Source organism: Bos mutus, chromosome 20, assembly GCF_027580195.1.
Source record: "Bos mutus isolate GX-2022 chromosome 20, NWIPB_WYAK_1.1, whole genome shotgun sequence".
Taxonomy (NCBI): domain Eukaryota; kingdom Metazoa; phylum Chordata; class Mammalia; order Artiodactyla; family Bovidae; genus Bos; species Bos mutus.
In genome coordinates this window covers 54,539,825-54,551,046 of record NC_091636.1, presented here as the reverse complement: position 1 = coordinate 54,551,046, position 11,222 = coordinate 54,539,825, and the positions used below count along the sequence as shown (strand labels likewise).

The following is an 11,222-nucleotide window of genomic DNA, read 5'->3' as shown; positions in this document are numbered from 1 at the left end:
TGGCAGGTGGATTCTTTACTGCTAAGTCACCAAGGAAATTTTTATAACATATTGACTAGATACATGTAAATGTCTGAAATGATTAAAAACAGTAGGGTTAATTTCATTTCCTGACATAATCATTTATATTCTTGTGATGAGAGCATGTGAAAAATCTGTTCTAACAACTTTCATTATGAACTATAGTCAAAATGCTATGATTTAGAGCCTCAGAACTTACTCATCTTGTAACAGGAAGATTGAACACTTTGACTAAAATCTCCCCATTTCCCTCAACTCCTAATCTTTGATAACCACTATTATACTCTCCATGAGTCTGACTTTTAGAGACTCTCTATATAAGTGAAATAATGCAGTTTTTGTCTTTCTCAGAATGATTTATTTCACTTAGGCCAATTCACTCAAAGTTCATGCATGATTTAACAAAGCTAAGAATTTTCCTTTTTCTAGTGACTGAATAGTATTTCATATATATATATATTTATATATATATATATATATATATATATATACACACACACACTATACATTATGTATGTAATATATCTTTGTTTATCCATAGATAAACAGGCTGTTTCCATGTCTTGGCTATTATGAATAGTGCCTTAATGAACATGGGAATGAGGATGCTCTCTGAGATCCTGCTTTCTCTTTCCTTTGGATATATACACAGAAATAAAATTGTTGGATTATATATTAGTACTATTTCTAATTGTTTGAGGAAACTCCTTATTGTTTTCCATAACACCTGACCGATTTACATTCCCTTCAACAATGGGCAAGAAAGTTTCCCTTTTATCCACATTCTCACAAACACTTTACCTCTCTCTCTCTCTCATAATAGCCAATCTAGCAAGTATGAGATGTTATATCACTAGGGTTTGGATTTGCATTTCCCTGATGATTAGTAATTTTTAGAATATTTTCATGTATCTGTTGACCATTTATACAGTACCTTTTGAGAAATGCCTATTCAATTCCCTTACCCATCTTTAAAATCAAACTTTATTTGGTACTGAGTTATATGAATTGTTTATATATTTTGGATATCAACTTCTTTCACATATATGATTTGAAAATATTTTCTCACATTCTGTAGAATATATTTTCATTTTGTTCATTGCATCTTTTGCTATGCATAAGCTTTTGATTTGATATAGTCCCACTTACTAAGTTTTGCTTTTATTCTTATACTTTTGGTGTCATATTTAAAAAATTATTGTCAAGACAGATGTTAACAAACTTTTTCCTAAATATTCTTCTCAGAGTTTTGTAGTTTCAGGTCTTATGTTTAAGTCTTTAATTTTGAGTTAATTCTTGTGAGCAGTGTATAATAGGGATGTAATTCCTTTCTTTCCCATGTGATTATGTAGTTTTCTCAACTTCCTTTATTGAAGACTAGCATTTTCCTAACAAGTATTGTTTGCTTCATATTCAAATGCTAATTAATGTATATGTGAAGGTTTGTTTCTGGGCTCTCCATTCTGTTCCATTACTCTATGTGTGTACTTTTATGTCAGGAACTTACTGTTTTGATTATTATATCTTTGTTGTATAGTTATCTTGATTGTTTTATAGCATTTATATTTAAGCCATTTCTCTTTAAAATTTCCCAAAGAAGAAAACAAAATGTCCAGAACTCATATATTACACAAATCATGGTATATTAAATTTCACAGATCCTGCTTCACTTCTAAATTTCATTTGATAAAAATCAAATAATTTTCCTTATACAAATATTTTCAGTTCTCAAATTTTTATAAAATTAAAATAATGTCAAGGCGTTCTGGCCAGAAGCAGAGAAGTGGTGGTCACAGCTAACAGAGGTGCACCTCGGTTTCCCCCAACACCCTCCACCCTCAGACCCCATCCCCATCCCTCTAACCCCGAGACCCACCCAACCAAACAATTCCCTGTGCTGGGGTGACTCTGGGGCTGCCCCAGCAGAAACCCCCAACCATGGGCAGCCAGAGCTCCAAGGCTCCCTGGAGTGACCTGACTACCAAGGAGGCAGAAGATGCTTCCCCCTCCACAATTGACAGACAGGGGAATGGCCCCCCATGAAAAGCAATGGAGACTTATCCCCTCAAACGTGAAGGGGAGTCAACCCTCAAAAACGGAACAGAGGAGGTAGCAGGGGCCACTGGTGATGCCATAGAGCCAGGATCCCCTAGGCAGAGAGCTGAGGCCAAGGCGGGAAGGGGTGCCCCCATGGAGACCCTCAAGAAGAGGAAGATATTCTCTTTCAAAAAACCTTCCAAATTGAGTAGCCTGTCCTCAAGAGAAATCAGAAGGAGGGTGGGGGTGATTCGCCTGCCTCCTCACCCGCAGAGGCAGAGCAGGAGCAGGGGGAGATGGTTCCCTGCAGCAATGAAGGCACTGTCCAGGAAGGGAAGGCCGTTGCCACTCCTTAGAGCCAGGAGCACCAGGCCAAAGGGGCATGCTATCTCCAAGGGAGGAGCACAGAAGAGGCAGGACCCCAGGTGGCAGAGCCATCCACTCCCTCGGGGCCAGTCGGTGGCTCTACACCAGCAAGCGAGCAGAATGAGTACCTGGGTGAGGGCAGGTGGGTGATCTCTAAGCTGCCGAAACTTTGTCCTTGTGAGCTCCCTGCCTAGACCTGGTGCCTCTGCTGCCTTCTTGTACCCAGAAAGGAACGAGGCTGTTGCCTTCTAGCCACATTGCCTCTCTTTCTCTCCCTCCTGTGGATTCTCCCATCATCCATCTGGTCTTCCTCTAAAGGCAAGTAGAAGATGGGCCCTTCCAGTTTCCCAAGTTAGGTTTGTGATGTGAAATACTCTTGCTCTTGACCAACCTCCTTCCCTTCCTCACCTGTGCTGAAGGCAATTGCTCATTTTCTTTCCCAATTATTTTCCAGGTAGGTTTTGTTTACCAGCTTCCCTGGTGGCTCAGATAGTAAAACATCTGCCTGCAACGTGGGAGACCTTGGTTCGATCCCTGGGTCGAGAAGATCCTCTGGAGAAGGAAATGGCAACCCACTCCAGTACTCTTGCTTGGAAAATTCCATGAATGGAGGAGCCTCGTGGGCTACAATCCATGGAGTCGCAAAGAGTCAGACATGACTGAGCGACTTCATTTTCCTTTCACTTTTTGTTTACTCCCCAATCCCTGAGCCAGATGTGGAGGCACCACACTCCCAAACCCTGAGTGTAGTCCAATTTTTCTCTGTTGAGCTTTCAGTCTCTCTTGCTGTGCCTAGGGGAACCTGGGCTGGGGAGGACAATGCCCCTCCCTAGGTTTTTATAGGTGCCTTACTCAAGTTCAAACAAACAAACAAAAGATATTAAATATGTCTCCTAGCACACATCCAGATATATAATGCATTTCTAAACAATGTATAAAACTGTATATTAGAAAAATAGATAAAATATAAAATAGTGTATTATTTGGCAGATATACTGAATCCCAATGTCAGCTACTATCTACACAAGTGTTACTTTCTCTGATGTGGTGTTTATTTATCATACTCTTCAAAATATTAGGAAAACATTCTTGACCTATAGAATATATAGAAATAATGACTATTTTCCACTATCTAAGTCTAGAATGATAAAGCCCTTCAAATATATGACTGTAAAAAGGATTGCTCTTACATGGAAATATTACACTGTTCTCTGTCTCCTGTCTATATTGTACAGCTCTGTCCCAGGTGTGAAATGTGAAAGTCGCTCAGTTGTGTCTGAATCTTTGTGACCTCATAGACTATACAGCCCATGGGGTTCTCCAGGCCAGAAAACTGGAGTGGGTAGCTGTTCCCTTCTTCAGGAGATCATTCCAACCCAGGTATCAAACCCAGGTCTCCCCAATTGCAGGCAGATTCTTTACCAGCTGAGCTACCATGGAAGTACAATAATACTGGATTGGGTAGCCTACCCCTTCTCCAGGGGATCTTCCTGACCCAGGAATTGAACCGAGGTCTCCAGCATTGCATGATTCTTTATCAGCTGACCTACCAGGGAAGCCCAGGTGACTCAGTAGTAAAGAATACACCTGCCAATGAAGGAGAAGCAGGGGATGTGGGTCTGATCTCTGAGTTGGAAAGTCCCCCTGGAGAAGGATATGGCAACCCACTCCAGTATTCTTTCCTGGGAAATCCCATGGGCAGAAGAGCCTGGTGGGCTACAGCCCATAGGGTCACAAAGAGTAGGACACAACTGAGCGCACAGACATATTTATGAAATGTTTTCTCCAATTTCCATCACTAGCTAATTCAAGTCATTCTGAATATTGCTAAAGTATTTCTTCATTTGGGCTTCCCTGGTGGTTCAGAAGGTAAACAATCTGCTTACAATGCAGAAGACCCAGTTTCTATCCTTGTATTGAGAAGATCCCCTGAATAAGGAAATCAAAACCTACTCCAGTGTTTTTACCTGAGATATCTCACAGACAGAGGAACCTGGCAGGCCACAGTCCAAAGGGTCGCAAAGAGTCAGATACAACTGTGTGAAATTTCTTTATTTAGGAAGACTTCAAATTATTTTATAATTATATTTACCTGTCTACTTTGATAACTGTAATTTCTTTGAAATGTCAGTATCTACATACACTGAAAACCTGCATAGCGTGCGGGTATCTTGGAAACTTGTGTATGTACACACACACACACACACACACAGTTGGGTGCATCACTGACTCAATGGACGTGAGTTTGAGCAGCTCCGGGAGTTGGTGATGGACAGGGAAGCCTGGTGTGCAGTACATAGTCCATGGGGTCGCAAAGAGTTGGACATGAGTGCCTGAACTGAACTGAACTGAATTATTTCTAAGGTAATTTGAAGACATAGGATTTGAATCAGAGGGTCTATTTTCAGTTTTTAACCACCTTTTTTACTTTCATTATGTAACAGCAGAATCACATGTAAATAGGTCACTTAAGGTTTAGAATCTCATTAAAAATCTTTCATACTGGGAGAATGAAGAATCTTTGATTTGCTTTATGTTTTAAATATAACTTTTTAAGTTTTACAGATTTTTTTTCTTTCACTACAGAGAAAGGCATAGTTCTGATAATTATTCTGCTTTTTGCAAATTATCAGAAGGATGTAAAGTGTATTTACTGACATTAATAAGTTACTCTTTGGCATCATTATTCACTAATGAGCTTGTTTCAGAATGTTTGCAAGCTTATGTGACAGCATGACATTTTATTATATGAATAAGGTCAACTCTGTTATTTAGTCCTTTAAAGAAAAAAAAATTCTTCTTGAAATGTGAAGCTATTAAGTACATTTGACTCAAAGCTTGCTTTAAAGTCAAGAAGTGGCATCTCAAATTCATGTAGCTGCTCTAACCTATGAGGTGGAATTTTGGCAATTATAAGGGGATGTCAGGAGGTACTTTGCAGATAGTGATTAGCCATGTTAAAGGTTATGTTCAAGCTAAATTTTGAATGGCACAGTGGCTATTATTTAAAAGAGCAAGATATACAGACTTAGAAGTTGAAATGTAAAGTTTGCTCTGTCTTCCTTGAAACTTCCTTGCCTTCATCATCTACTGTCATTAAAAATATCAGGACCACCATAATTAGGGGCTCTAAGAAACAAGTACACATTATTTTTAGTTGCCTCAGATGCCAAAAAAAAAAAAAAAAAGGACTTGGGTTTTGGTCTTTGGAAAATGAGAAGGTTTGGGAATGTTGGCATAAATCTCTGAAATTGTGAGATTGACTTTTTACTAACATAACTCTTGTGACTGTAGAATAAATTGAAATGAAAAAAAATCATCTAGAAAGAAGCATATCTCAGTGAAAGGGAAATTTTAAAGCCCTTGATTATGACAGTATTCCTTTTTGCCAACTGCATTTGTCTCATTATAATAATTTTCAAGTTGATTAAGGTGATTACTGTTATAATCATTATATAATTGTTATAATATAACTTGGAATATAAGGAGAAGGAAATAAAGTAGCATTTTCACTGGTGATTACAGAGAAGGCATATCGGGAGTAAGTTTAATAAAACACTGTCCTGTAAGGTGAGCAATATTTTGAAAGACTAAAATGTGGAGTGCTTTGTTTTATCTCTTAGTAATTGCAGGAGCCCAGCTGCATTCACTCCCGTCTCCTTTGAATGCTTTGTGAATAGTAAGCGCTATTAAGAGACAGTGAAATTTGTTTCCATATATTTTCTCTTCCCTTAAGTAAAGGTATATTTTCAGTGAACTAAAAAAAAAAAAAAAAAACTTTTTAGTCAATTTTTGTTGGAGTACAGTTGTTTGTTTGTTTGTTCTGCTACATTGTGCAGCATATGGGATCTTAGTTCTCCAGTCAGGATGGAACACCATGTTTCCTTGCCTTGGAAGCATGGAATCTTAACCTCTGGACCACCAGGGAAGTCCCTTCAGTGAGTTTTTAGGTATATGATAATTGACTTCTTTGACCTCAATAATATAAAACTATAAGGCAGACAAATTTCAAGATTTGATATATACTAAAAATGAGATCTAACTTCTATACAGATGTGTTTCATTATCTCAGGCAAGCTTCTATTCTTTTTGCTGTGACCTGTATGCATCATAACTTGGTTAGGCTGAAATGTGAATCAAGGCTACAGAGATAGAACAGAATGAAGCACCTAAGGGAGCCCATGGGAGCGCAGCCTGTTTGAGTGTACAGGAAACAATGCTGGGAGGAAGGTTGGAGAATAGCAACATGGACTATCAAACTTTGGATTTCCCAAACTCAGTCATCTAATTCTACATGCTTTCTTCTCAAAGTAGATTCTTTTGGCAGGTAGGGATTGAAACGTACTGTATTCAAGTGGAGGTGCAACATAAGGAGTCTGCATGTAGGTAACAGTGATGATAACATTTGGCAAAGTGATAGTGAATGTCCTATGCAAAGGATTGAAAGCTTGATCCATGTGACTTGAGATAGCACAGCAATAACTAATCGGACTCCATAGAGAAGAGATCAGGATCTGTGGCAGCAGCAAACAGGAGGAAATAATAATTTAAAAAACATTGCCATTTGAGAGATCTCTCAAATTCATCATTGTACGTATGCACAGTGAGCAACTAACACACTCAGTCATCAGGCATGTCCGACTCTGTGACCCTACGGACTGTAGCCCACCAGACTCCTCTGTCCATGGATCTTTCCAGGCAAGAATCCTGGGGTGGATTACAATTTCCTCCTCCAGAAGATCTTCCTACTCAGGCATCAAACCTACAACTCTTTTGTCTCCTGCATTGGAAAGCAGGTTCTTTACCACTAGCACCACCACAGAAGCCCCAGATTCATCATTAGTGCTCTAGGAAAACATTGCTCTTTTCAGGGAACATGGCTCAGTTTAAGGGGCATTTTCTTTGACAATTAGGCAAGAATGAATGAGGAGAAAGAATTTGGAACTTGCTACGATTATATTTTGTAATATTTTTATATTCATATTTAACTTAATATGTATGTTGTAAATCGTTTCAGAAGTACAGAATGAGAGCAAATGTCCAATTTTAATCTTAGCCTCAGATTTTAAATATATGTATGCATAAAGTGAATAAATTGCAATCAATAATATACAGATAAGTATTAATACAATCTTGAGAGTTTTATTTAGGAGACTTAAATAAGGGAAAACACAAATAAACAAAATAGGAAGAAAAAAGTCAGTAAACCACAATGGAGTCCAAGCACCTCACTACTCAGACATGAATGAAGACACACACTTGGTTATACATACTAAAGATTCTACTAAGGGTAAGGATAATTATTTACCTGATTTGAAGAACTGTAGATCAGATTATATATTCAAGACTTTTCAAAATTAGAGCTAGTGTTATATGATTAGAGTATGTAAAGCAATTATGATCCTGTCCCTGAAAATAGTGTTTTAAAATAATATCTTCTATTGGATTTTCAGTTCCTAATGTGACTTTTAAAACTATTTTGGTGCTCACTTCAGCAATACCTGTGTTAAAATTAGAACCATACAGAGAAGAGTAGCATGGCCCCTGCTTAAGGATGACATGTAAATCTGTGAAGTGTTCCATATTTTTGAAAAGGTTATTTAAAAAGGAATGTATATATAACTGAAGCACTTTGTTGTATAGCAGTAATTAACATAATATTGTAAGCCAATTACACTTCAATAAAAACAAGTTAAAATTTTATTTTAAAATAAAAATTGGATATATTTAAGGTATAAAATGTGATTCAATATACATATGAAAAGTTTACTACAGTCAAGTTAACTAACATATCTTTTCCTCACATAGCAATCTTTTGTGATCAAAGCACCTGAAATCTACTCTAAAATTTGCAGGAAAGTCAATGAGTTTTAAAAATTCCCTTCTATATTTAAAGGTCACAAATTAGACATATCATATGAATCTCTTAGAACAATGATATGCAATTATAAGTAAATGTTTTAAAAGTGTTATTACCAATACAAATTCTGTATATTGTATCACCCTTAAGTAAAATATTAGTGTATTTTATTTTTTATTAGTGTATTTTAAAAATAATTTTTTAAAGGCAGAGACTAACTTGATGTCACATTTATAAGTATATTTACTCACATATTCATGGGATTCATTCTAATAAGAACTATATACTCAGACTAAGTAAATTCATATTTTTTCACATATGTTCAAAAGTGCTCTGAGTGATAAACTACCCTTGTATCACTAATCTTGTCACTTCAGTAGCCTACAGATTTTTCTCTTGGAAATCAAGTTTGGACTGATTAATATCTACTGCCTTATGAATCTCAAAACTATTAGGCTGAAACAAGGTGTTATTTGATGATTGTAAGTTTGATGCATAAAGCAGGGTGCTCAAAGCTGGTACTCTGGGACAACCCAGAGTGATGGGGTGGGGAGGTAGGTGGGAGGAGTTTTCAGGATGGGGTGATACATGTGCATCCATGGCTGATTCATGTCGATGTATGAAAAAACCATCACAATATTGTAAAGTAATTATCCTCCAGTTGAAATAAATTAATTTAAAATATTAAAAAAAAAAAGTATCATCTCTTAATGGACAGCTACAAATCCCAAGTAAGAAAAACAGCAGATGGATATAAAATGAGCCAATCACAATCAAGGAAAGGCTTATGTTTGAGGCTAACAGGAATCTAACTCATTCTGACTTATTTATCTTTCTATCTGCATAGCTTTGCATGCTGTCAAATACATAACAGGAGTTCAGTAATTGCATTGTGAAGAGATTTATACTACTTAAAATATTAACAAAGTAATGGCCTTCCTAAATAATTTTCACTCCCCAATTCATTGTGAATGTAATGTTGTTTCTTAATTTGTAATCAAATTAATAAATGTGCATGCCATAAATATCAAATGGTATTGAGTTATGAAAATAGAGATGTCTTAGTTGACATGCTGTAGTTTTCAGCCCTGCTTCTCTGAGGCAATCACATCCACAACTTTTTACTTTTTCCTCTGGCATTCACCCCATTTTTCTAAATGTATGTTTTATGACCACTTTGTAGTTTAATGATTTTGATCATCATCAATTCACTTACTTTAATAGTAGATGAAGATTTAACTCTTCAATACTTTCCCTCCAAAGTCTCCCTTCTTGCACTAGTATTCTTACTAATATATTGTTGTTCAATTCCTCAGTTGTATCCAACTCTTTGCTACCCCATGGCCTGTAACATGCCAGGCTTCCATGTCGTTCAACATCTCCCGGAGCTTGCTCAAACTCATGTCCATTGAGTCGGTGATACCATCCAACCATCTCATCCTCTGTCATCCCCTTCTCCTTCTGCCTTCAATCTTTCCCAGCATCAGGGTCTTTCCTAATGAGTTGGCTCTTCGCATGAGGTGGCCAAAGTATTGGAGCTTTATATAGCTGTCCTTGATTGCTGTTTTAATCAAAGATGATTACATTATTTTAAATAATTAAGTACTGTTCACAGCTGATCCAGAATTTTTGTTTGTTTATGCACCTCAACAGACTTCTCCTAAGTTTATAATATTGTTTTCTTATAGCTATTTATGCTCCTACTTTTAAATTTCCTGAAATCTTCCAACAGATATATAAACACATAGATGGGTTCTAAGTACTTTGTTGTAACTGTACAGTCACTAAGTCATGTCCAACTCTTTGTAACTCTTTGTGACTCCATGGACTGTAGCCCTCCAGTCTTCTCTCTCCATGGGATTTCCCAGGCAAGAATACTTGAGTGGGTGGTCATTTCCTCCTCCAGGTGATCTTCCCAACATAGGGACTGAGGCCATGTCTCCTGCATTGGCAAGCAGATTGTTTACCACTGAGCTACCAGGGAAGCCTGTTCTGTACACCCGCTATTAAAATATCAACTTGTGCTAAATTATGATTATTTTCAGTCCTTCTGAATAAAAATTTGAATGGTTTATTCCTATGTTGATTATGTAATTTTGATTTTTTTTCTAAAATGTTATGGTGATATTTTTTATATGTTGTCATAACAATATATTTTAAAGTCAATTTTAATAACTGTATAAATCTTACAGTGTAGCTTCCTTAATGTAGTTAGTTATTTCTCCTTGTTCTGGGACATGTTGGTATCTGGAGAACTGACATTCCAGAGAGGCTAGAAATGTGGTCTACCCTAAGCTAAGATTTTTTTTTTTTTTTAATAGCAGGGACAACAAGGAAGCCACTGATGCAGCAGGAATGTAGTGAGTTTCGAAAGGAGCAACTGATGAGGTCAAATGGGTAACAGGTATACACTATAACTTCTAATCAGTTTGCTGTGGCCTTGAAGACACAGCCTCTAGAAGTCCTATAGCAGCATGCAAGGAAACAAATTCTGTCAACAGCCACACAAATGTAGCAAAAACTTCAACCCTCATCTGATACCTTGATTTCAGCCTGGACAGACCTCAAAGAAAGAATCCAGCTGACTATTGGCCTGGAAACTTTACTCTCAAACTCCTTTAGTAAGTGTGTGGTACTTTGCTAAGAAGCAATAGAGAACTGACTAACTCTAGAAAGCTTTCATTCAATTGTGTTTCAGTGCTTTGCGATATCCAGAATGTCTTCTTTTTAAAAAATATTCAGTTCTCTTTATCTAAATTTTTTTCATGCAGTGATAAAATATTTTTTTTCACAACTAATAAGTTTTTCAATTGTGCAGATTGCAGGTAACAGCTTTAAATATAAAGTGATTGCCAACAAATTAATTTTAGAAGCTAAAACCACTGCTGTATGACACTAGCACCTATGATTTGGAAGCACAATCTGCCAACTTCCTACA

At 37.0% G+C, this 11,222-nt stretch overlaps 1 non-coding gene and 1 pseudogene across 1 annotated transcript; both read left to right on the top strand.

Moving 5' to 3' along the window:
* Positions 1 to 1,959: 1,959 nt before the first annotated feature.
* Positions 1,960 to 2,618, top strand: LOC102280441 (MARCKS-related protein-like; annotated as a pseudogene).
* Positions 2,619 to 7,906: 5,288 nt separating this feature from the next.
* Positions 7,907 to 8,013, top strand: LOC138984265 (U6 spliceosomal RNA). The gene has a single exon (XR_011461526.1). It is a non-coding gene; the product is annotated as a U6 spliceosomal RNA (small nuclear RNA).
* Positions 8,014 to 11,222: the final 3,209 nt, after the last annotated feature.